The 23,275-nt window shown below is 33.9% G+C and overlaps 1 pseudogene across 1 annotated transcript in view; it reads right to left on the bottom strand.

Moving 5' to 3' along the window:
- Window positions 1–540: 540 nt before the first annotated feature.
- Window positions 541–23,275, bottom strand: part of LOC149779120 (deoxycytidylate deaminase-like) — a 28,989-nt pseudogene continuing 6,254 nt past the window's right edge. Inside the window, exons 2-5 of the transcript XR_016415333.1 lie at window positions 17,416–17,513; window positions 17,076–17,213; window positions 7,566–7,779; window positions 541–1,407 (exon numbers count right to left, since the gene is read on the bottom strand). The product of XR_016415333.1 is annotated as a deoxycytidylate deaminase-like (transcript). The remainder of the gene's footprint in view (window positions 1,408–7,565; window positions 7,780–17,075; window positions 17,214–17,415; window positions 17,514–23,275) is intronic.

The following is a 23,275-nucleotide window of genomic DNA, read 5'->3' on the forward strand; positions in this document are numbered from 1 at the left end:
AATGCCAGCGTGTAATGTAAAGGTTTTTGCTCCTCCAAACAAAAATGTAAGAGGATAGTTCCTGGGAAGAATATGTATTTGAGTTAGTACATAGCATGACATCATGGGGGTTCATTAAACGTCGATGCGCCTTCAGTGCCTCAAGAACAAATATATTTCCTGTAGTCACGTAATGCATATCGTAGAACTAAGAATATGCATATTGTCCTAAAATATATTGTTGAAATCAACCAATCAAAACTCGCTTATGTTTGATCCCTAACAAAATCCACCCATGATCTAGAACAAAACTTAATATGACCTATTTTAGATATTGCTAAACACTTCTCCACATGATCTCTTTTCTAAGTTGCATTACTGTACAGTTAACAGTCACAGGAACAGAACTGAATACCTATTACCTATTGTAGACGTCAATGCAACCGCTACATACAACAGCACCATTGGAAATGGTAACTGGGTCTTGTCAATTACTCACTTAAAACAATTCGTATTACATTCACGTTTATTTGAGAAAAGCATTGGGCCAAGCCGATTCCTTCAATTGTGTATTCTCTATATTTGCATTAACTACATGGTGACTATATTGGAACAAAAAGATAAAGTCTTTAAAGACAAAACAGCTGCGCAGGCACAGACAATGGTTTATGTAAGTAAATGAACAGAAGCGTATTAGTAACACCCGATCCCCGTCTCAATACAGTGTGACGCACTCTCTCTCTCTCTCTCTCTGATATCTGACCCCATGATGCATTTCTGATAATATTAAAATAATAAGCATGACATTGTTACACAAAAATAATAAGCATGACAGATGTAAATAAGACAAACACATCAGCATCAGCTTTTGTGTATTTTACATATATACATATACATTCATGTCCTGTTGACAAAGATATGTTTTGATTTAAGAACTTTTATTCAAACTTCCATGTACAAGGACACATTTTACCTTTTCTAACATGGTACTTACAAAAGTACAACTAGGATGAAAGGGGTTCAGAAAGTAGATGAAAACAAAATACTAATGTCAAACATGACCCAAGTCTTGTTAAAATTAAACCACGCCCTAAATGTCATTTAAATGTATGATGAGGGTCAAATATTACAAAACGGTAATAAAGCTCGCCATATGGATCATTTTGATATAAAAGAATTAAATCAGTCTGTGGGCAACATTTACAGTTACGTTCTCAGTAAAATTCATTACTCTGTAATGCGTGGAAATTTCTATCCTTCCAAAACGTCTAATAACTTTTCGTTAAACTTTAATGATCGATTGAGATATTTGTGCTGATACATAATCATTTGGGATTTTGTATTCTAATTCTTCACCACATGAAGTATATTTACAGCATTCCAAGTGCTTCCAAAAGGCTCGCTGGTTTACCCTTTGATTTGTACTTCCTGAAAAATGAAACACGACATTTGTAATCCTTTGTGACAAGCATATAATGATAAATTAGGTCCTAAATAAGCAATTACAAAATTAAGAAAGTAACAGGAAGTGTAATACTTAAAGAAACCTTCCAACTTGTAAAAGGAGCAAATCGTGGCATCCTATGTGAAACTTCTGAGCTTTTAAATGCGCGGAGAGGGGAAGGCACGGTCATACAACTTTTCGTGAAACACCATATGGTCACAGAAAAAATCAAGACGACTATCAGCTTTGATATTTTATAAACACTTAACCCAAATTAAGCAAAGCTGACATTCTTATAAACGTTTCTTTTGACGACATCCGGCACTTAGATCTTTTAAACCGTTTCAAGTATATGCAGTCGTTTTCCTCGTTATATTTTTGTTTTCCTTTTTTGTCTGAGGAAAGTCCTCGATACAGAATCCCATTAATTATAAAATGGATTAGTTTTCCATTAAAAGTATTTTACAAAAATGATGATCATGATTTTTACTTTGTTTACTTAGTGGAGAAAGCAATAATTCACACAGTATTTTGCTAGAAAATGCCCGTCAATGCCGCGAAATATCTTTCAACATGTTACAGTTGCCCCGCATCACTTTGAGCACGTGTGCATTTTGTTGAGTCACATGTCAATCGACATACTAGAAGGCCCAGAGGTTGTTCCAGACCGCAAAATACGCTTTCAGAGAATTATACTTGCTACGTACTCTGTAATTCACATCAACGTTATTTAGTCAAATTGGCTTTCATTTTTCATTTACAATAAACTGCATCTTGAAGTTTCATTTATTGTTAAGCTGAAGAAAAACATATTTTTCTGAGAAATTGTGAATCGAACTAGCAACATTCTCGTCAAGAGCATGGATTTATAATTGATTTGTCCACTGACACAAATTAGAAAGCAAATGAAAGCATAAAAAATGTATAATGTATATATTAAATGTATTCGATATGCTTAAAATTCTAGGTGGCCACATGGACTGGCTATTCATTGTGTTGCCCAGTCAGGCGTGAAACTGGATGACATATGACCGGCAACCAGCGCCACGCTGTTAGACAGGGTGGCTCATTTGGCCATCGTGTCTAGCCTCCAATTTCATGTACTTTGCACAAGGCCGGTACCTCCCAGAAAACTGACTTTATAAGGGTGCTTCATTTATTTCTTACGTAGGAATTGTTTTCTGAACCTGTCGACTACGAATTTTTATCTGCATTTAATGTCACCAGTTTTAACTACTAATATCGTATTACAGAGGGAAAATATTTTAGGCGGATACCGAGTTTAAGTCCATTAACCTTTGATTTAGAAATCCAAGGATTATATCACTGTCGCTAATTCAGTCAATTGCTATTACGTCATGTCTAGTGTATGTAAAGATTAGTTTTTGCTGTTCTACCGATTCCAATACAGCTGGTTTGATTTACACAGCTATCAATATTTATAATCTAACGAAAATAGGATGTCTGACTAGTATTTCCATAGTAGGGTACACAAGAGCTTGGCTTCGTTCCTGTGACATCTAATCGAAAATCTAATAGTAATGAAAATAACCAAGCCATTATTATATTTCTTTTGTTGCTTATTCCATTATTATGGAAAATGGTTTAGCAACGAGCAAATGACATGTGGGGCAGTTTGCATTCCAGTTCATCAGCTAATGCATTTTGTTATATTTGTTGTACGTGGGTAGAGACCAGCCAAAATGTTCCTATTATTTTGAAATTAACTAGTGACCCAGTTTGTTTTCTTAGCATCTACTAATATATCTTGCCTACGTTGTGCCTCTGGTGTCAAACGATTGCTTTCTGACATTGTTAAGTCGCAATTTTTCTACTCATTGCAATTACAGGGATTTCTACCCAATCCTCAGTATAAGTAGCTCTGTTTGTGATAAAAACATTGATGTGAAACTAATTCGTGGACGCATTATAGACGGCGTACGTCGACTACCGCAGTCAGCCATTTTGGCATTTCGAAACATTTCATATAACTACAAGTTGTTAGCTCTGTTTTGTAAAGCCCTTAAGAGCAATACATTTGATTGGCAAAGGTCTTAGAACATGAAAACAAACTTTAAAGACCACATTGTGCAAATGCTAATTTTTTTTCTCAAAAAATATATTGACAAAAAATGATATTTGAAGGATAAAATGAAGTAACAATCATTACATTTTTATAAACAATCGTGATTTTGCATTATGTCCAAACAAACATTTAGGCAAAAAATGGCGTTTAATTTTCTTAAACGTCAAAACAGCACTTTACACCATAGAATATCATTCGCAAATTACCACTTGTGAAACACACACACACACACAAACACACAACACATGCAAAATTTTCTAGAGAAGTACAAATGTAAGCTTGTGATGATATACAAATATATACTAGTCTCTTACTACATCGCCAAAGATAAATGTTTTCCTATATTGTTTTGGTGGTTATACTGCCCAAGTCTAAGGCAAAGGCAAAGGCATTTACTCTACCAAAGACGATATTTATGGAGAGATCGCAATAATAGATTTATTACAACCCATGACCATATGTGGGTTTATATAACGTCGGCGCTTGGAAATAGTGCTTGCAATAGGAAGCATAATCCATTTTGTCATGTTAAGCATCACGTTGAAGAGGGAATTTGGAATACTTGCCTAAAACATATATTTGCAGTCAGCCAATCGGAAATCGATTTATTATCATGTGACGTACTAAGCATTTGTGGAGCTTGATTCCTTACAATATCCATCCACACTAAAATAAATTCTCATTATAACCTACCTTCGCTAATGTTAAGCAAGTATCCAACGATCAATTTACCAAACACGTTTCATCGCTGTACATTTAACAGTTTCACAGAAATTCAGATGAATGCATACAGCCTAGCATATACATCAGTGCACTCCCTGCACACCACATAGCCATTGGAATGTAACATGTTATTCTAGCTGCTTCACAGAAAGGCAAATATACATGTATAGGAATACCGATTAATCAGTTACAACAACAATTTATTTCACACTCGTGTTTTTTTTTTTTAAAAGCATGTCATCATACCAAATCTTTTCACTTATGTAATCTTTGATATTACAATTCTATACAGGGTGACACTACTGAAACAAGGGGTGAAGTCTTACAAGTTACAACAGTTTTGCAAACATATGCTCCTATTTATATCAGATTGGAACCCTGTTGACAACTCCCCCATTCAATACATGGTGACTCCATCCTGTTTTCTTGCTAATTTGTGTACCTCTGACACGTTCAGTCTCAAGTAACAACTATCAGCTAATGAAAAGAAATTCATATATATTACCAGTGTATGATTTAAATACTATATTGGTTATTTTATTGTCCTTTACAGACAGTAAATATTTTGATTGGTAGTTGTTGTTTACTCCGGACTGGAATAGATAAGTGTCAACCAAAACAAGACATTAAAGTTTAAAGTAGCATAATTACTCTTTGATGTTCTGGACCCTTTTACTCTCAAAACTGGATTAATGTAGATAAAGGAAAACGAATCAAAGAAACTTTGTATTTTAAATATTCACCAAAACACTTGAATGGTAAATGGAGGCAAAGATCGTAGTAGTAAAGGTAATGGTAACGGTAGCAACAGCAGTAACACTTGGAATTGGCATTTATTTCTATCATTCTAAAACGTTTTCGTTAAACTTTAATTCTTGCTGGACAAATTGTGTTCGAAGCAGAATCTTTTAACATTTGCTGGATAAAAGGTATCGATACAGAATCCTCTTATCATAAGGACTGTGCAGCTGTCCCGCAACACAACATTTAATTTGTATATTATATGTCGTAAGCAATGAGCTGTACTTTATGTAAAAAATCAATTTCGCAGCACAATTAATCGGAACAATCATCACAAAATTGATATGAATTCCTTATGTATTTTTGTTTTCTTCAGCAAGAACATTATTCTGTTTAGCAATTCTTAAGTTACCTGATCTATTGTCGCTACCTTGTTTGAATTTCGTTATGCCATAAACACTACAAAATACATTCTATTAGACTACAAAACAAATGCTTCGTTTGTTTGTTATTAATACTTTTTATAGTTTGAGATAAAACACACCAGAATGGCATGGCTGCTACCATACCAAACTAATAGAGCTTCTGAAAGAGGAGATATTTTGAAACTTTGCGTACATATGTTTAAACTCCTCAATCCTTAACGTTGTGGCACAATTGAGTAAACACTATAAGATTTACGAGATATTGAAATTGAGTCATTTATATACAGAGAATTATTCAGCTGAACAGTGTAAGACAATGGGAAGAGAGGTAGAGTTAACAACCAAATGGTCCATTTGTGCGACATATTACCACATGGTGCCTCACCTTTATTCTTTTTCAATCTCGCGCCTGAAAGAATGATTACTTTTCATCTGATGCATGAGATATGTTTTCTATGTGATATCGGAAAGGCTATTCTGCTTTGGACGAACTTGTACATAATTCTTTTTCTTTAAGAATATATGCAATAAAATCTGTTTAAAATCGAAACCGACCAAAATCACCAAGTTGACCAATGAAGTAGATTCATGTAGTTAGCAAACTGTGACTACGGTAAAGCTTCACAATTTTGCTAGTAAAACCTATTTTACTTTATAATACCAGAAAAAAGATTATTAAGTAATTGACATAGGCATGCACTATTAAAATTGCTTCAAATTTCAGTCACTTATGGTGAACAAAGTTTTTGGTATGCACTGGGGACATATGATGCCGTTGAGTTTTATTAAGTCTTTCCTCGAAAACAAATGATCCTGTAATATATATGAAGTTAAAAGTGTTGTATGGTCCACTGCATTTTATACTAAATATCAAATTAATAATGGTGATATATGCATTTCTTCAAACGAACGTGATGGTTCAACGTAGTATGGATTTTAAAAATAATATTAATAATAGTAATAGTAATACTAATAACTACAATATTAGTATTAGTAGTAATATTAGTATTACTATTAGTATTAAGGTCATAAGAATTAATGTATGTTTACAAACTTTCGTCCTCGTCTAACAGTTTTCTTCAGTGCTTCCAACAGTATGTAAATATGTATAACTATTTCGTTTCTTTAAAGAGCAACATAATATAGTATAAATTCTGGAACATTTTATTTATAATCAGTAGATAATGTGTCAACTATTTGTGGACACGTTTGAAATTAAATAGTGTAAGGTAGTAGCAGGTTTATTTTACAACAAATGACGTTCTTGTCTGGTCGTTTGTTGTCACGTTTGAACAATCGGCTTGTTCCCTTAACCTTATTCGTGAATGGCTTTGGTAAAACAGGAATAGCATGAAGGTAATCATGCGTTTCACGCCAGACAATGTATATAATAGGCGACATGTTGGTAGACAAGGTGATATGTGCATACGTTTAGGTAAGTTATTACTGTACCAACATGATGTGTCTTATTGCTCTATTTGTGTTTGTTTTGGTTTTTTATTCAGAATAAAATATATAACTGTGAGACCGATTTTATTATCTGGGAGATTATGTAATGTAAGTTAAAATATTTAACGGACAAGAAAAAAAACTACTAGAGACATGGCAATCGAATGCCCTCTAAAATGCAAGGTTGGATTCTATCTTGTTGTAAAGTTTGTTTTGCTTTTGTTTTAGTAAATTGGCGTATATATAAATTTACAGATTCAGTGATGGTTACAATATGAAACCTACTAACATAAACTCTCATAAATAACCCAACCAACACATTATATAGACAAAAACACATATTATGCAGCGGTACATACGAAATGTTGCAGGCAACAATTGTATAACTCTGTGAAAGAATATGTACACTAGTAGTTTTGGACCGCTATTAACCGTTTCAAAGAGGGACTGTAATGTACTGCCATAAAGGAATTAGACAAATTTCATGTTATTGATATAAATGAATAATGAGAATGGTTTTTAACAAATCTAGTGCTAGCCACGGTAACAGTTTAACAGAGACCTTGACGTTTAACTGCTTCATGACTTGGTATATACTGCATAACTGCATTTCGATATCATGGCTTTAGCAGGCAATGCTTGCTGGCACCGTTTAGTCCTCTGTTTTAATGAATGCGCTGTCAAAATGTCGACCATGGGAACAAACAATGTATTATACCTACACTCCACTTTGGTCTCTTTCAACAAATGCTTCGACACAGCGTATATCGCTTTCCTAAACCCTTTATCCTCAAGGTAGACAACCCTTTTAATTCCAGACTCGATCATCAATTTTGAGCAATCGTTGCACGGATACAGTGTGGTGTATACAGTGCAGCCGCGTATGTCAGATCTCATCTTGTTGACGATGGCGTTCATTTCTGCATGGCAAACTACAGAAAGAGAAATAAGAAGCTGCTTAAAATGAATATATTGTGTCTTGGCGTGAATCCTTCTTAAGATAAGGCGTATGATATAAAGATCATATCTGTGGTTATTAATAAAGAACAAGGACCTCAAAATCAAAGCAAGACCCTAGTGGAGAAAAGTGTGTGAATTGCGCGAAAGTTTAGGGTAGTTTATAAATGGTTCTTCCTTTGATAGTTATCGCTATCACTGGAGAGTTAGGTTTTCTCTTAATAAGACTAAAACTATTTACAATGTTTTACTCGGCCTGATCTGGGAGCCCAGTCTAGTACTTCTGTGCAAGACCTCATCGTATTAACCACTAAACCTCCATGTGCGACAATTGTTAGATAAACAACAACAGCTTGGTATTGCTCTTCTGAGCCCTCATTGAGGCATTTTGCTTCAATGGACTTAAAAGCTCAAGTATAGACATCAATTTTGCTGTTGTGCATCGGAAACGTACAGAAGTATTCTTGTTACGTTGGAATAAACCCGTTTATAGACATTTTGCATGAAAAGTACTTTTATTTGAACATTCTAATCTATAAAATAAACTACCCATTGCTTCGTATGCTTCAGAGGCAAAAAACTCCTTTGATTCAATTTGGCTAAGCCTACTTTAACTTATACTGCCCAATAGACCAACTGTTGGACTCTAGCACTATGTTTTTCCAGGGATCTGATCCTCCTATTTGCTACTTCATTAAAGGCTATCATAGTTCTTACAATAATTCACACAAAATTGTTATAAATAAGTTATTGGAAACTAGTTCGGTCTATTAAAGGGAGATTTTAAAATGGACATCTTCAGCACAGGTTTAATTGTCCAATCCTCACTTAAAAAACCTAGAATGGGTGACGTTTTAAGTGAACATTATTAATTTGACATTTACCTCTCTTGGTCAATTCCAGTTTCCATATCCGTAGAGGAGGTTTCATTAGAATGACCAGGTACAACGACTTATGCCAAATCGATTTAATAAACAATTTTCTGGCACGAAACTCTCATGATTAACGAATTATTTCCCTAAAATTGACATGAAAATAAAAATAGCCTAGAAACCCTGGGCCGTTATATAAACATGTGATTACTTGGAATGATTTCTAATTTAACCCAAACTTCTTGAGACACATCATGGAGACGATGATGGTAAAACATGTATCGTCACGAATTCTGGAAGACTTCTGGAACAACAGGATAAGGTGACAACATTTCTCTTTATGAAGATGGTCGAGACATTTGGAAGAGTCTATTGGGAACACGGAGAAAAAAAACATCAATATGTCCAGATTTTTCTAAGAGCAAATGGATAACCAAAATGAGCGTTCTCCAAAAAAAAGTCATATCTGACGGAGATGGTGGTAGTGATAGTATCATAAAAAAATATATAAGAAACCCCTACATTAGTAATGTTTCTAAGTTCTCATACAGTCTTTAAGGCACATGATGTTTTGATGCCGTGGTGATCGCCAGGTCAATACATATTGGTCTCTGTTAAACGTTCTACACTTTAGAGTCAGGACTAAAGTGTTGCTAAATAACACTAAAGTTGTCTTGTAGGCAACTTGAATAACTTTGCTGTCATTTTCGAATACGTAATCATTCTTTCAAAATTCATCAAAATGCATTTTAAAATAATTTTACAATCAACATCTCACTTTCTTGTCTATATTGTAGATTATTTAATGTCATTTTAAAAAAATAAAGGCAAAATCTTTTTTATTTTCCTCATTATTTCCTCGCTTTATTAACGAATGTACACGCGATACTATTATAAATAACATTTCATCGAATTGGTATACATTCTACCCATTTTAGTCGAACATGTTCGACGTTAAGAAAACTCGTGGGCCACTGGCCATCATAATTGTGTGAAATAAACCTTGGTCTACCGGCTCCTTTGACATTCTAAATACTATGAAAAAATCATTGGTCAGCTAGGACACCAAGATTGAAAGAATATCTGCTACAAACCGTTGGTATCTACACAATCGACCTTTAAAACTTGTTTATGAAAAGCCTGGACCAATAGTCTTCACAATTTGATGGAGAAAAAACTCAGCCCTTCAAACCTTTTGGTTATAAAATCTGAAGACTCATGGGTCAACAATCCCCTGACGGTTTCCAGGTCATATGACTATTGATTTTAACCATGGCATCTGCTTCTAAAAAGAGTTCACATAGCAATTAACATCTGAGAGACTGTCTATGAAATTTTAATAAAACCTGATCCACTGGCATTCAGAATAATTGCTATAGCAATTAAAATCCTGAGCCATCTAGTTGAGTGGGAGTCTATTTTAATGAAATAAATCTGGGACTACAGATGTCAAATATGAACGCATAACAGCAAAGACACATTAGCTGATATAAACCAACTAGTATTATACCTTAATCTGGTCATGCAATCCAGCTGAATACAATATTTATTTTACAAATACATATAGTAAATAAATTTCGCGAGAAAAAGATATATTTCGCAAAAAATGAGAAGCTGTTATTCATTTTCTACAACTAAACCATACTATTTGATATTGCATATTGACTCGAAACGTACAGTGCACAGTGTGGTATGATTTAGCAAAATCGTTTAAACTAAACAGTATTTATGGTAACATCGGAGTGTGGAATATCTTGTTGGCATTAAATAGATGACAGTATGCAGTAGTTAACTTAATCAATATACAAGTTTCATATATACCTTCAGATAGTTAAACTGTTGTCTGAATGCACAATACTAATACAATATTCTTAATCACTTAATCGAACAAGCCACAACCCACAGTTTTGAATAAATTTATATTTACTTGTATTAACATTAATCTACCAAAGCATGATTGGAAATACTTAAAACAGAATAGTTTAAGAGCGATTTGGTCCAATTGTTTATTATAAAATGTAAACTAAAACAACATGAAAAGAAATTACTATAAACTAGACAAATGGCGGAATAGGAAATGGCATTTACAATAGAATAACGTGTACTATTTCTCTCAAACGATAAAAGAAGATGAAGTTTTGTTCTTTCTTCCAGATGGTAACGCAATAAGAAAGGCACAGAACCTTTAAATCAAAGTAGTAGATAATATATTGTTACAACCCAGGGGTCTTTACTTGACCGAGCGGAATAAAACCCTGGCGCGATTCCCGCTAGAAGTCACAAGTTTACCCCAAATTTCCAAAGACTTCTATACATCTTAGTTGTAAATTGGAAACTCCGACTTGTCCGTTCTATACATAAATTTAACTCTAATCAATGCAAGACCACATACCTCAAAACTTGCCAAATATATATCAACCGCACCTCTGCATGGTTTATATTCGATAGGTTTCCGTACCGCCAGCATTTCACGCCGTAGAAACTATACAACTATCCTCTAACAAAGGGAAATGGTTTACCTACGCCACCTTAGGCCAGTCAATCCACGGTTTCCAGGCACATTTCGCAAATACAATGCATCACATTTGTCACCATGGCGACATTAACGGTATCTACTAAGTCTCCTCTTGTTGATTATATTGTGTAATTTACAGGTTTCCTACCGTAAATACTGCCACTGCAGCAACACCAACAATGTTCACCACTAGATTTTAATAGGGACTATGGTAAGGCAGGGTCACTCCTTCGGTTTTGACCTGAATTTACTGATATCGAACCATGGCATAATGGAAACCCACTAACATTTTACTCCGTTACGTTTGCTCATAGTAATTGACTAATTATTTCGGGCAAAGGGATATTTATATTGCACCTAATTCAATAATCAGACAAGTAATCAAAAAAAATCTAAGAATTCATTAAAACGGGGCGCTATAACCAAATGCGCATACTTCAAATTTATTACAATATGATTTCTAGTTAAGGTACTCAAGTGTAAAATACAACAAGCATTTCACGTTATGTTTCTACTGTTCGAGACAAATACAAAATACATTTTAATATATTTTTTAAGTGAAGAAAGGTATGAATCCGAACAACACACTACAATTAGATATCACCAATATATTTCAGATTCAAATGTTACACAATAATAAACAATTGGTGTAGGAGGCATATATTTGATGCTCAGTAATCATGCTTGTTTTTATTTTGTTTTAACTTAGACAAATACTCGGCACTATTTTCCATACACTTTTTGAATTTATTAATATACGAATCCACCGTGCCATTTGTTGTAGCTCCTACCTGCCCTAATGATAACCAGTTTATAAAATGTTATATGGTTTGGTGAAGATTTGTTGCTATAAGCTGGTCTTAACCTTTCACCGACTAGTAAATTTTCTATATCTTTTAACTCAATGTTATTCATATTTTCTCTGATATTATTTTTATATATGTTTTAAATGTCCAATTATGTGTGCTTTCTCAACCTCATGACTGTGTTATACCTCACTTAAATGAGATTGTTAGCTGGTGCTTTTTCTTTAAGAATATCATCATTCGTGTTCTATATATCGTTCCCATTCATGCAAAGGTCGGTTGTTACGGATAATATTTGTTTAAAAACATTCAACTAAATTTCTTAATTTTGTAAAATTATAACTGAGAAGGGAGCTCCAAAATTATAATATAAAAGATGCTCGTAAAGTTTAACTTGGGAAGCAGCTTGGAAAATGTTCACAGAGATTAAAATCCAAAGCAGAAATTTTCAAAACTATTATGGCAATTTAGAAAACAGAATATAATGAGCTGAATAACCGTTACATGCATGGCGTTAAAATATTCTACAACAGTTATTACGTGATAGCTGTTTTTATAACGGTATGCGTTATAAATTAGAAATAAATACTGGAAAGGAATCAGACACGGCAGGCCCTTCTAGCACGTGCACCAAAGAACTAAATAAAAGAAAACGATTTCCAGAAACGTTGATTAACAATTTTACCTTTTGGTAAATAGGTTAGTTAATTCTCGAGTAATAACAGTTATATTAGTAAAACTCAGTGAACAAAACAACATAAATAACACTCATTAACGTGCGATATTTAAATAAACGTTTTAGCTATTCTTTAAATAGCATATACATGGAGGAAGTACTAAACTTGGTTTTTCCAATTTCTTTGAGCCAGCTTAATATTGACTATCTAATGGTACAAACAATACAGACAAGATAATTGAATATGAAATGAAATGGTAGATAAATCACCTAACGGCTATGGTATTTAATTAAAGAAATTTAACATTAGAGAGGTGTAAGAAAAAGGTATACAAAGCGTATAATTTTTTAAGCTGCATGGATGTTGGGATGGCAGCTTTTCCGGTAGAACTGGTGTTGCAGCGACTAGTTTAGGTGCTGCGGCTACCAGCAGCCTTAGATTTATTATACCTATGACGTTTACAGGGTTTATCATAACTTACCTAGAGATTCTCATAAATGTGCGCATGTCGATGTTGCTGGAGGGGGTGGTCAGCTGCCATTTCAGTGGTTGTTGTGGCGAGTAGCCTTGGACTTATAATACCTCTAACTTGTATAGGGTTTGGCACCACTTTTCAATGGTTTCTTGAAATTGTTTTCTTGTTGCAGCTTCTAGTTTATGAATGCGGCGACCAGTAGCCTTCGGCATCTTATACTTCTAGCTTTACAAGGTTTGAGGCAACTTTATTACGGTTTGTTGCAAAAGATTTAGCAAACAACTATACAATTAATCTCGAAAATGCCCCTTGCTAATTTACTTAAAGCACTGGAAAATCACCATAAATTTGCCTCACCATTTTTGCTTTATATTTCTCTAAGCTATATATATATCACTCATTGTTATTCTTGCAAATGAAATATCCTTTTGGAGTTTAAAATATTTCATCATTACACAGCTTTTTGTTTTATGTCTGTCTAAAGATTTTCAAAGACATCACCATTTACTGACTTAAAATCCTTTTTGCAACTTGATGGTTACTTTTTATCTCAGAGATATGTTTAGTTATTTACATAATTTTAACCACTTCGTTTGATAGAATGTACTTTGTCTATGATTTGCTTGTGCTTTAATCCTAACTGCATATTCAAATTTAATTAGTGTATGACATCTGTTTCTACGTGCTTAATAATTTGGCACTGAACGTTGTGTCCCATTTTTACGATTGGTCAATTTATTTTATAGTAGAGACACATTATTCTCATTGGAAATTAGGACGATATTTCAAATTGATATAATTATATAAATCATTCGCTTTGAGAATCGTCATTCCACGACACCAATTTTCTAATTCCTTCTTCGTCTATCCATTTAAAGTTTGTAACTGTGTTGGTTGGCATATGGCCCAGTGATACAAACATTTGATATTTTGGTACATAAATTATGATATACTCATTTAATTAAACGCGTGATCAAGACTATTTCAACATTATATGTTCAATCTCTATCTCTGTATCACACACCAAAATTGGAACTAATTGTGTGTCTTCCTTCATGTCCGCTTGTAGACATTTGTATACGCATCACTCAATGTTTTATAAATCACAATTCGTTTTTAATTTAGTTCATAGTGCAAAGCTAAAAATATTTTTGGAGGGAAGAACACGTTTCATATGTCGTATGAATTCGTCTCGGCATGGGGACTTCATCATATCCCTACGCTATAACAATCTCGTTTTTCGTCAAACTCTAAACAAACAATGTATGAAGTTGTGTGTTCTTGGCCTTGATGTATCGAGGTTTTGTTATCGTTATGGTACTCATGATGAGCTTAGCATATCTATTAGGCGTCATGTCCATTCCGCTCTGATTATTGATTCGATCATATCATAATCCCTAACCAAATCCTAATCGACTTTACCTTTTTTCAAGCTGGCTTCATGAAGCTGTTCAGGTGCTCAAATATTTTGCTACATCTACTGTATAATTCCACATACGCTTTAAACTTTTTTTGTATTCCAAAGTCACTGTTGGCACTTTGTATTCTCTGACTTTGTCATGTCCTCCCGCTAAAAATAACCTTTGCGGTTTGTTTATTATTTGCACATCGTTTACATCATGAGTACATTCTATTTCGTCGATATATTTGATCAAACGCATAACATGCAATTGTTTCTATGTATATAATGTAAATTTAATATGTTGCATATTAATATTGCGATGTTTTAGGGATAATTAGTCAAAGGCTGCTTTCGTGAAACAACTTTTTCTTTGGGCTCCCAGTTATTGATAGATTCGTCATTTATTTTCTTTGCTGCCAGCACATAATTTTGCCATATATAGTTTTACCTTTTAAAATTTTTATTGATTTTCAAGAGATCTTGGTTATTTAAGAGAAATTACTTTTGGAAAAATATTCCATCATTTTTTCTCCTTAAAGTCTTTTAGTTATTATACTATTCGGTCTCGGTAAAATAGTTCATTGTGTATACAAAAATCTCTTCCATGAAATTATAATATACCATAATATAGTTATATTTTCAAATCCCCACTTACTCTTCTATTGTAACAGATGAACGTTCAATACGAATCTATAGCTAATTACGTCAACCGATATTAGTTATCTATTTTCCTCCTCCTTTGCTTTAATTGGCGAGATGTCCATAGATCATTGATATCCTCTAATATATTCATTAATAAGATTTTGCTATTATATATGTTCTGGTTTCATCTTTTTACAAAATGTTCAAGAACCATATTTAATTGTCCTGACAATAAGATATTGTAATCACGTCTGAACAATTGTCCATTACTATGCCAAAACAGACAGAAGGTTGAATAATGAAATATTTGCAAAACAGAAATAATCAAATGAAAAACACCATGAACTAAATGTTTTTGTTAAGGACTGATTACATAAGACCTTGAAAATAAAAGTACTGTGGTTGTAAATATGGTGCATTTGTTTGTTTTAATAATTTAATACGGATACTTAAGAACTTTCAAGTGATGAAATGTGTTGAAAGCAAGTGTGGGTGTGTGTGTGTGCGTGTGTGTGTTTGTGTGTGTGTGTGTGCGTGTGTGCGTGTGTGTGTGTGTGAGAGAGAGAGAGAGGTGAACGAGTGTATGTTTGTCTTAGATTTGTAACGAACCTTTAACAATTTTGCACTCATATATGTCTACATTGTGGCAGTTCATACTAATGTTCAGGACTGTGACATCATGCCGCAGACATATAGCATCATGTACCACCTAAAAACAGGCCAACCAGTCCTAAAAATAACCTCTTAATGCTGAACGCACATTCTGGCAGCTGCTAGTAGAATTTGTATTAGTCTTTGGTATGACTCGGACTCGATTCGAACCCGAGATCTTCTGATACCGAGACGGGCCCTCTAACCACTTATGCTACCGGAAAGGTCGACACACACATACATACATACATACATACATACATACATACATACATACGTACGTACGTACGTACGTACGTACGTACGTACGTACGTACATACATACATACATACATACATACACACATACATTTAGGACTTGTCGATTAATGTAGCTGCTACGTACAGTATTTAGTTCATATTGTGTTTTATATCTGTTGTGGACTAATTCTAATTTATGTTAAAGTGTTATTGCATATGGATCATTTTACAAATTGTAGATTTGGCACACCTATGATATTTAGAAAGAAACAATAGTGTGTGTGTGTGTGTGTGTGTGTGTGTGTGTATAAAAACTAGCTGTTATATCGCTGGATCAAATACTTCTCTTATCATGACAGCCTTTTTGAGGACCACTAATTCTTGTTTATTTTGTTATAAGAACTAATTTATGTTCTAACAACAAACTTGGCAATCGCTTGCTCGGTTTTCTGTTGTTATGGAAATAGTTTTACTACCACTAGCCCAGGTTTTTCTCACACAATTGGACGATCAACGGATTAAGGTGGCCCGGGTATTATGTGTTTATAGCAACTATTTTGAAGGAAAATGTCACAGGCATTTTAATAATTAGTCCAATGAATCAAAACTGAGAAGGATAGTGGTGCTGCATCGATGACCCTGTTGTTATAACTACTAAATTTGAAAGTCAGTGGCCTGGGTGGAACAGAGATTTTTCATAAATCATTTTATATCCGGTGGCCAGGTTTTCTCATAAAAGTTATAATAGTGGCTATGTATGAGGTAAAGAGTTTTTATTAAAACTATGAAGGACAGTGACCTAAGCACCTCGGAATTTGTTCACAATATTCTGAAACAGGTTCCTTTTTGTAAAATTTTGAAAGCATGAAATGTAGGCTAAAAGCTGAATAAAATTTAACACTTTCGATGAATAATTTGCTATGCTAGGGTTTGTGGTAAATCTTTGATGAATATGAGAGAGAAGGGGGGGGGGGGGGAGAGACAGACTTACCATACAAGTGTTTGCTTTTCTTTTTAGGAATCTTCACCCAATTAAATTTTTCATCATTCTTCACTAACCCTGATCAGGCATTCCATTATACCCTATTCCAACAATGCGTTTGTTAGAATTTACGATGCACGCTCCAACCTGTCGAGAAGAGATTGTTTAAAAATATTTAATAGTATCGTATTACATCATGGCATATTATATCATAACATATCATACCATACCGAGAGCTCGCTCATCCGATCGACGATAGCGATCATTTTAAAGCTTAGCAAAAATGAAAGCAAGAAATGGAAAATGTTATCTACGACAGAGTGAAAAGCTACTCAAGTTACAGATCTACCTTTTTATCGGGGTCCTTGCTTCTCTGTGCCGAGATGATGGCCACACCCATAAAGTATTGTTCCCAGTCAATACCAGCTTGAACTTTCTTCGTTGTAGCTAATCCGGATCCAAAAAAATAAGATTTAAGAAAACAACGATGAATATCACGTTATAAATGTTCACTTTTCATTTCACATTCCTTAGTATTCAGAGCTGACATACTTTTAAAATATAATGTCTTTTAATTTTTCTTTCTTTTTATAATTTTCTAACTAAAGACAATTTTAAAATTATGTTTCATCTTAGGATTATTTTTCCAGTTTTCTTTCCTTCCCGAAGGATGAGGACTTCGAATTTATTGCATTCAATGGTTCTTGTTTATGCCTCTACTATTTTTCAAATTGTATATGAAATTAAAAGTATGTACACTACCGGGACTGTTTTGGACGCCGATTTTCAAATAGAGCTCTGAAACAATGTATTTCCCTTGCTACGATAGACAAAACAAATCAAAGTAAATTATATATATATATATATATATATATATATATATATATATATATATATATATATATATATATATATATACACACACACAAAGCTAGTTAGTTATTTACTTAGTGATAGTTATATATGCCCATTGAATTATATTATTTTGGCACTACTGAATTATTCAAAGGAGTTCTGATCATTGCCATTTTAACAAGTCTTGAAAACAAATTACAAAATGTATAGATATGCATCTACCATTATTGTAATTTGTATTAATGACTGTATATTGTAATAATTTGCTATAGCTGGTGTTGGTGTACTTACATAAGTTATATTGTAACATGTTAAGATCGTAAAATTGCGTAGGCTCTAAAATAGATGATTAGGTATGTGTTTACAGTAACTAATAATATTATTATCAGTGAATATCTTGTAAAGATTCGTGCTTTTTCCCATCGGACATGTCGGTCAGGTGGTATCTTAGAAGAATTACGTTAATTCCCATTGGATATGTTAAATCATGTGAGTTATACATGTTGGAAATTTGCGATTTCGCACGTAAGTAGTTGAAGTGATGTGCGTTCGAGACCCTTCTGCTAGCATAAAAGGTATGTGTATCTGGAAACCTTTAGTCATTTTTATTTCTAGTGTTCTTGTTGCAAAATCAAGTCTTCAGGCATATTGTATTTTGTATTTACATAATATTTGAGAGGTAAAATATTTTATGGGTTATTAAGTGGAAACAGAAGGTTCCCATCGGACTCTAATATTGGTTTGGTACTATTGTGAAATACTCAAAGGAGTTCTAAACAACGCAATTTTGGCGGACCAATTTATTATTCGATCTTTAATTTACGAGAAACATTTCAATTTTTGTACTTTGTTACAACCCTTTTCAGGATTATTTTGTGATCAATTTAAAATAATGTATGTTCCTCTGAAAGTTTTATTTTATAACATTCATAATTAAATTGTTTGTTAAGTTTTACAAAACTTGTTGGTAATTGTTCCTTTCTTTTACTTAGTATATAACTATAAAGTCGTAACAATGTATATATGTATATATATATATATATATATATATATATATATATATATATATATATATATATATATATATATATATATATATATATATATATATATATGAATTTGTGCTTCTACTGCAATAAATAACATGTGTATGCGCGTGAGCCCGAAGATTGTAATCAGTGAAAGTTATCAATGTGTGACCGTACAAGAAGACAACAGACATGGGGTATAGGAGGCCATGACTTATATCAGTAACCTACAAAACCACCATTATTACATACATTACAGTGGTACATGATTCTGAGACTGATACGTTACAAATATAATACTTGTTTTGGTGTTTATATTTATTTTTTATTGAGGGAAATTACTCGAATTTTAAATGATAAATAACACATAGATCTATATAGTATTTTGAAAGAAATCATGGAAATATATACTGATGGCAATATTCTATCAGATCCGTCGAGTATATGTAACGTTTCAATACATAAAAAATTGTTGTTTTGTTGGAATGTATCAAATAGACTTGTCAGAGGCAAATAATATGTATTTGATCTTTCGGGCTTATATTCTGAATATTATTTATGAATTAAATAACTTTGGAACTATCTAGGTGCAGGAACGCTATAAACCTGGCCAATATTATCCAAAAAATGAGATGACGTTTTCTGATACTGTGCAAGAAAAATTAAAGGCGCTAACCTTGTAAAGATCAAAAAAAAAAAAGATGAATAATACAACTATTATGATGACGTCGACATTGAAATAACAAGCAATGATAGTAAAGATTACCAAGGAAAGTCAATTAAATAGACTTTTTTATTGTTACTATAACAATGGCATCTGAACTCATCAATCTGCAGAATATATATGAACCTTATTACAACAATAAAGATGCAGAGCAGTTCAGGCACTCGAAAACTTTTCAGAAGCTGTTGCTGAAAACAATGAAATAACAGCTATTAAGGATATTAATATGGTCGAAGACATTTCACGTTCTTGGATACACACGTACAAAGTCTGGTGGAATACTGAATGAGTCACTGGGGTTAATTTGACCTTACACACTGTTAATATATATTTTATTCCGATGCTGATTTGATCACAAGTACTATCGCGATAGTAAATTAAGATTTGCTGAACCTATACGTGTAATTGCTGAACCTGTCATTACAAAATCTCCCGACACTGGTGAGGAAACTGATGCCGAAATAAATCAAATAATAACACGGATTGACGTGATTGTAGTTTCTGATTCTGGCAAAATAATTTACACGATTCCTTGTCCGAATTTGGAATTAGAGAATGTTTTTAGTATATCTAAGCATCTAAACAAGACGACTGTCATTCAAGTAAGACAAAATGCCCAACAGCGTGGAATATGACTACCAAGCCGTCAGTGAACATATTTATGTTATTAAGAACCATTTTTGAATCGGATCAACCATAGCCACAACTAAATGTCCCAAGTATTCTACAATCTGTTGTAACGGCACAACAACTCAAACAGTCGACATAATTGCCTTATTAGGTCATACAATTGAATTGTGTCCAAACGTGAGGCAGATTCATAAAATTGCAACAAGATTAAATAATCGAAAATCCTCTATGAGCTCTGAAAGTCGAATTTTCACGAATGGTCGATAATGAACAAAAACTGTCGTCGTATTGTATATGTTATTGCTGTTGAGGTTGCCGAGTATGTTTGCTGTCGCCATATAACACATGCCGATGCTGTAACGGAACCCAAATTTAAGATTCACAAGCGCTGTGGTGAATTAGAAAAATTTGGTTGCTATCATCACACAAACATACAAACCAGGCAAAGGCGCTAGACAACTTCTATCAAATAAAATTCCTAGAATTATATCGGTGCTACAACGCTCTGATACCTCAGGAATTAAAGTGGATATTGTTCTCAATGCGAATTTAACAACGCCGCTTAATGGTGATAATGATCGATTAAAGATCACAAGGCCGTGGTTTCATTATCGCCCTCTCATGATCTTAATTCGCTACGACAAAGAGGCTTTCAATGATCAAATCAACAACAGTATTTAAACATTCTTAACCGGTTTGAAAAATACACCAACATATAAACAGGATGGACTCATAACAGATGCTTGAGTGCTGAAGTGCATATTTCACAGTTACAATTGATACTCTGATCGAGTTATATTCCAACGCCAGCGAATATTTCACTACGGTCATTGATAAATGAAACAACTAGGACCAGCGATGTTTTGAAATGGCGAAGTTGTTGCCGTTATATCTTACAAGCGAGAGAAGCCTGGAAAGAGCACTAGGATGAATTCAATGTTGGTAACACTGAATTTACTCTACATATTAGTAAATTTGAATGACACACCATTGATATAGTTGTTAATGTGTTTGTTTGGAATAAAGATCTCCCACCGATTCAATTATTTCAACATGCAAAAAACAATGCTGCTGAATATTGATTTCATTTTTATTATTACATGATTCAGAGTCCGAGTATCAATTTGTGTTGATCTAAACTTTCCAATGAATGAATATTTCCATGCAGACGTTGCATACACTTATGGAACACTCAACAATTGCTCTCTGACAACGACTTTTATGGCGGTGGAAACATTTTAAGGCCGCAACGTACATGACTGTGTAGATGGGACAAGTTTGCCGAAACTCTAAAGTCTCCGATTGAGGCATTTTATTCATCATTGCCTCGCGACAATATTTACACCAGCGATGGTATTTCCACCAAGGACGATTAACATGCGTATAATGTCTGATAAGCGTTTAATTGCATAAACATTCGTGACTATGGTGATCTGGGCCCGGTATCACTAAACATCTTAAGTGTGTTTTTCGACTCAAATTTTGAGATTTTCCTCAATATTTGAGATTTTTCTCAAATCCGGTTTCACAATGAACAAATGAGAAAAATCTAAACTCAAAGTTGAGAACTGTCCTCATTTATCTGAGGTTATGTTTATGCCCCCTCAAGTGGAGACGCTCAAATATGGCGCTTGAACGACGTTATCGTCGACGTCATCAAAGGATTCGATTAGAAAGGAGAATTATAAGGGATAGAGGTAACCCAATGGACGTCGATGACACTGTTTTGTTCGCTCGCTATAGATTTACCAGACTTACCATTTTATTCATCTTAAATACTGTTACTGAAAAACTTGATTCGGCTTTTACGAAGCGGAGCATGGCGTTACCACCCCTCCACAAGGTGCTTGTGGCCTTACGCTTTTTCGCCACTGGCGCTCACTTCAGGCTCATCGGAGAGTCGTTGGATGTGAGTGTAGCCAGTGTAAGCAGATGCATATTTGAAGTAGCAAGAGCATTAGTGAGACAGGCAAAGAAGTTCATAGAATTTCCCAGACATGAGGCAGCATCAGTTGTCAAGCAGGGGTTTTACAGGATTTCTGGTTAGGTATTTTCCATTTATTTTATTTTACTCAAAATATTTTCAACTAAAAATTATTTGTATTTGGGCACGATATGTTGTTGCTCTCGGATGTGGTTGAATAATTTCGTTACACTGCTACGCACGTGTATAATTAGACCCTGCACATTATCTTACGTCAAAAGGAATGGATATTGTATAATTTTTCCCCCAAAAAAACTAGAGTTAGAATTGCTCACTGATATTAAAATGAATATATTTATTGTGTGCTGACATCATGGCTGAATGTCGATGGAAAGTCATCGATATATGCGAGCTAACAATCCAAATAACAAAGGTGGGTATACCCCCTCTGACTCAAATAGCTAAATAATCTATATTGACTCCAATAAAACTGATGGAAGGGCAATAACGTATCCGTTACATGTTGGACATCACGCGATTGAATTATTCGTATATGGGATGCATATACGTTAACGCACTGATGTGATGCATACCCGTTCACGCAGTCAAAGAGATTCTGGTAGTAGTTCAGTATTTCCATGAAAGAGTTGCAATTCTTCTCAAATAAATGGATTTCTTGAAAGAGCATTCCGATCTGATATTATAAATAAATCAATGGACTATGGTGGGTGAGTAGCACGACTTTGTCCTCACTCTAACCTAACCGGATGTTTATAAATATCGAATAAAATTATTTCCGATTGGTTCAAACCACGGTTGTGAAAGCATTATATAAGAAACGGTTCCAGTACTTTGTCGACTGGTTTTCATCCAGTTACACTTGCCAGTTTATTATTTAATACATCTATGACTAATGAAATTCATATTACCTATTCACGAGATCTCTGTGGACTTATTAACAATTCTTGTGCGTATTGATGTCTGAATAAACGTTCTGCATGTGTAGGAACTGTACCACAAGAGCTTGGTCGCGATGTATCTTAACATG

The sequence above is a fragment of the Sinohyriopsis cumingii genome, chromosome 17, assembly GCF_028554795.1.
Source record: "Sinohyriopsis cumingii isolate HCF-2022 chromosome 17, ASM2855479v2, whole genome shotgun sequence".
NCBI classification, from domain to species: domain Eukaryota; kingdom Metazoa; phylum Mollusca; class Bivalvia; order Unionida; family Unionidae; genus Sinohyriopsis; species Sinohyriopsis cumingii.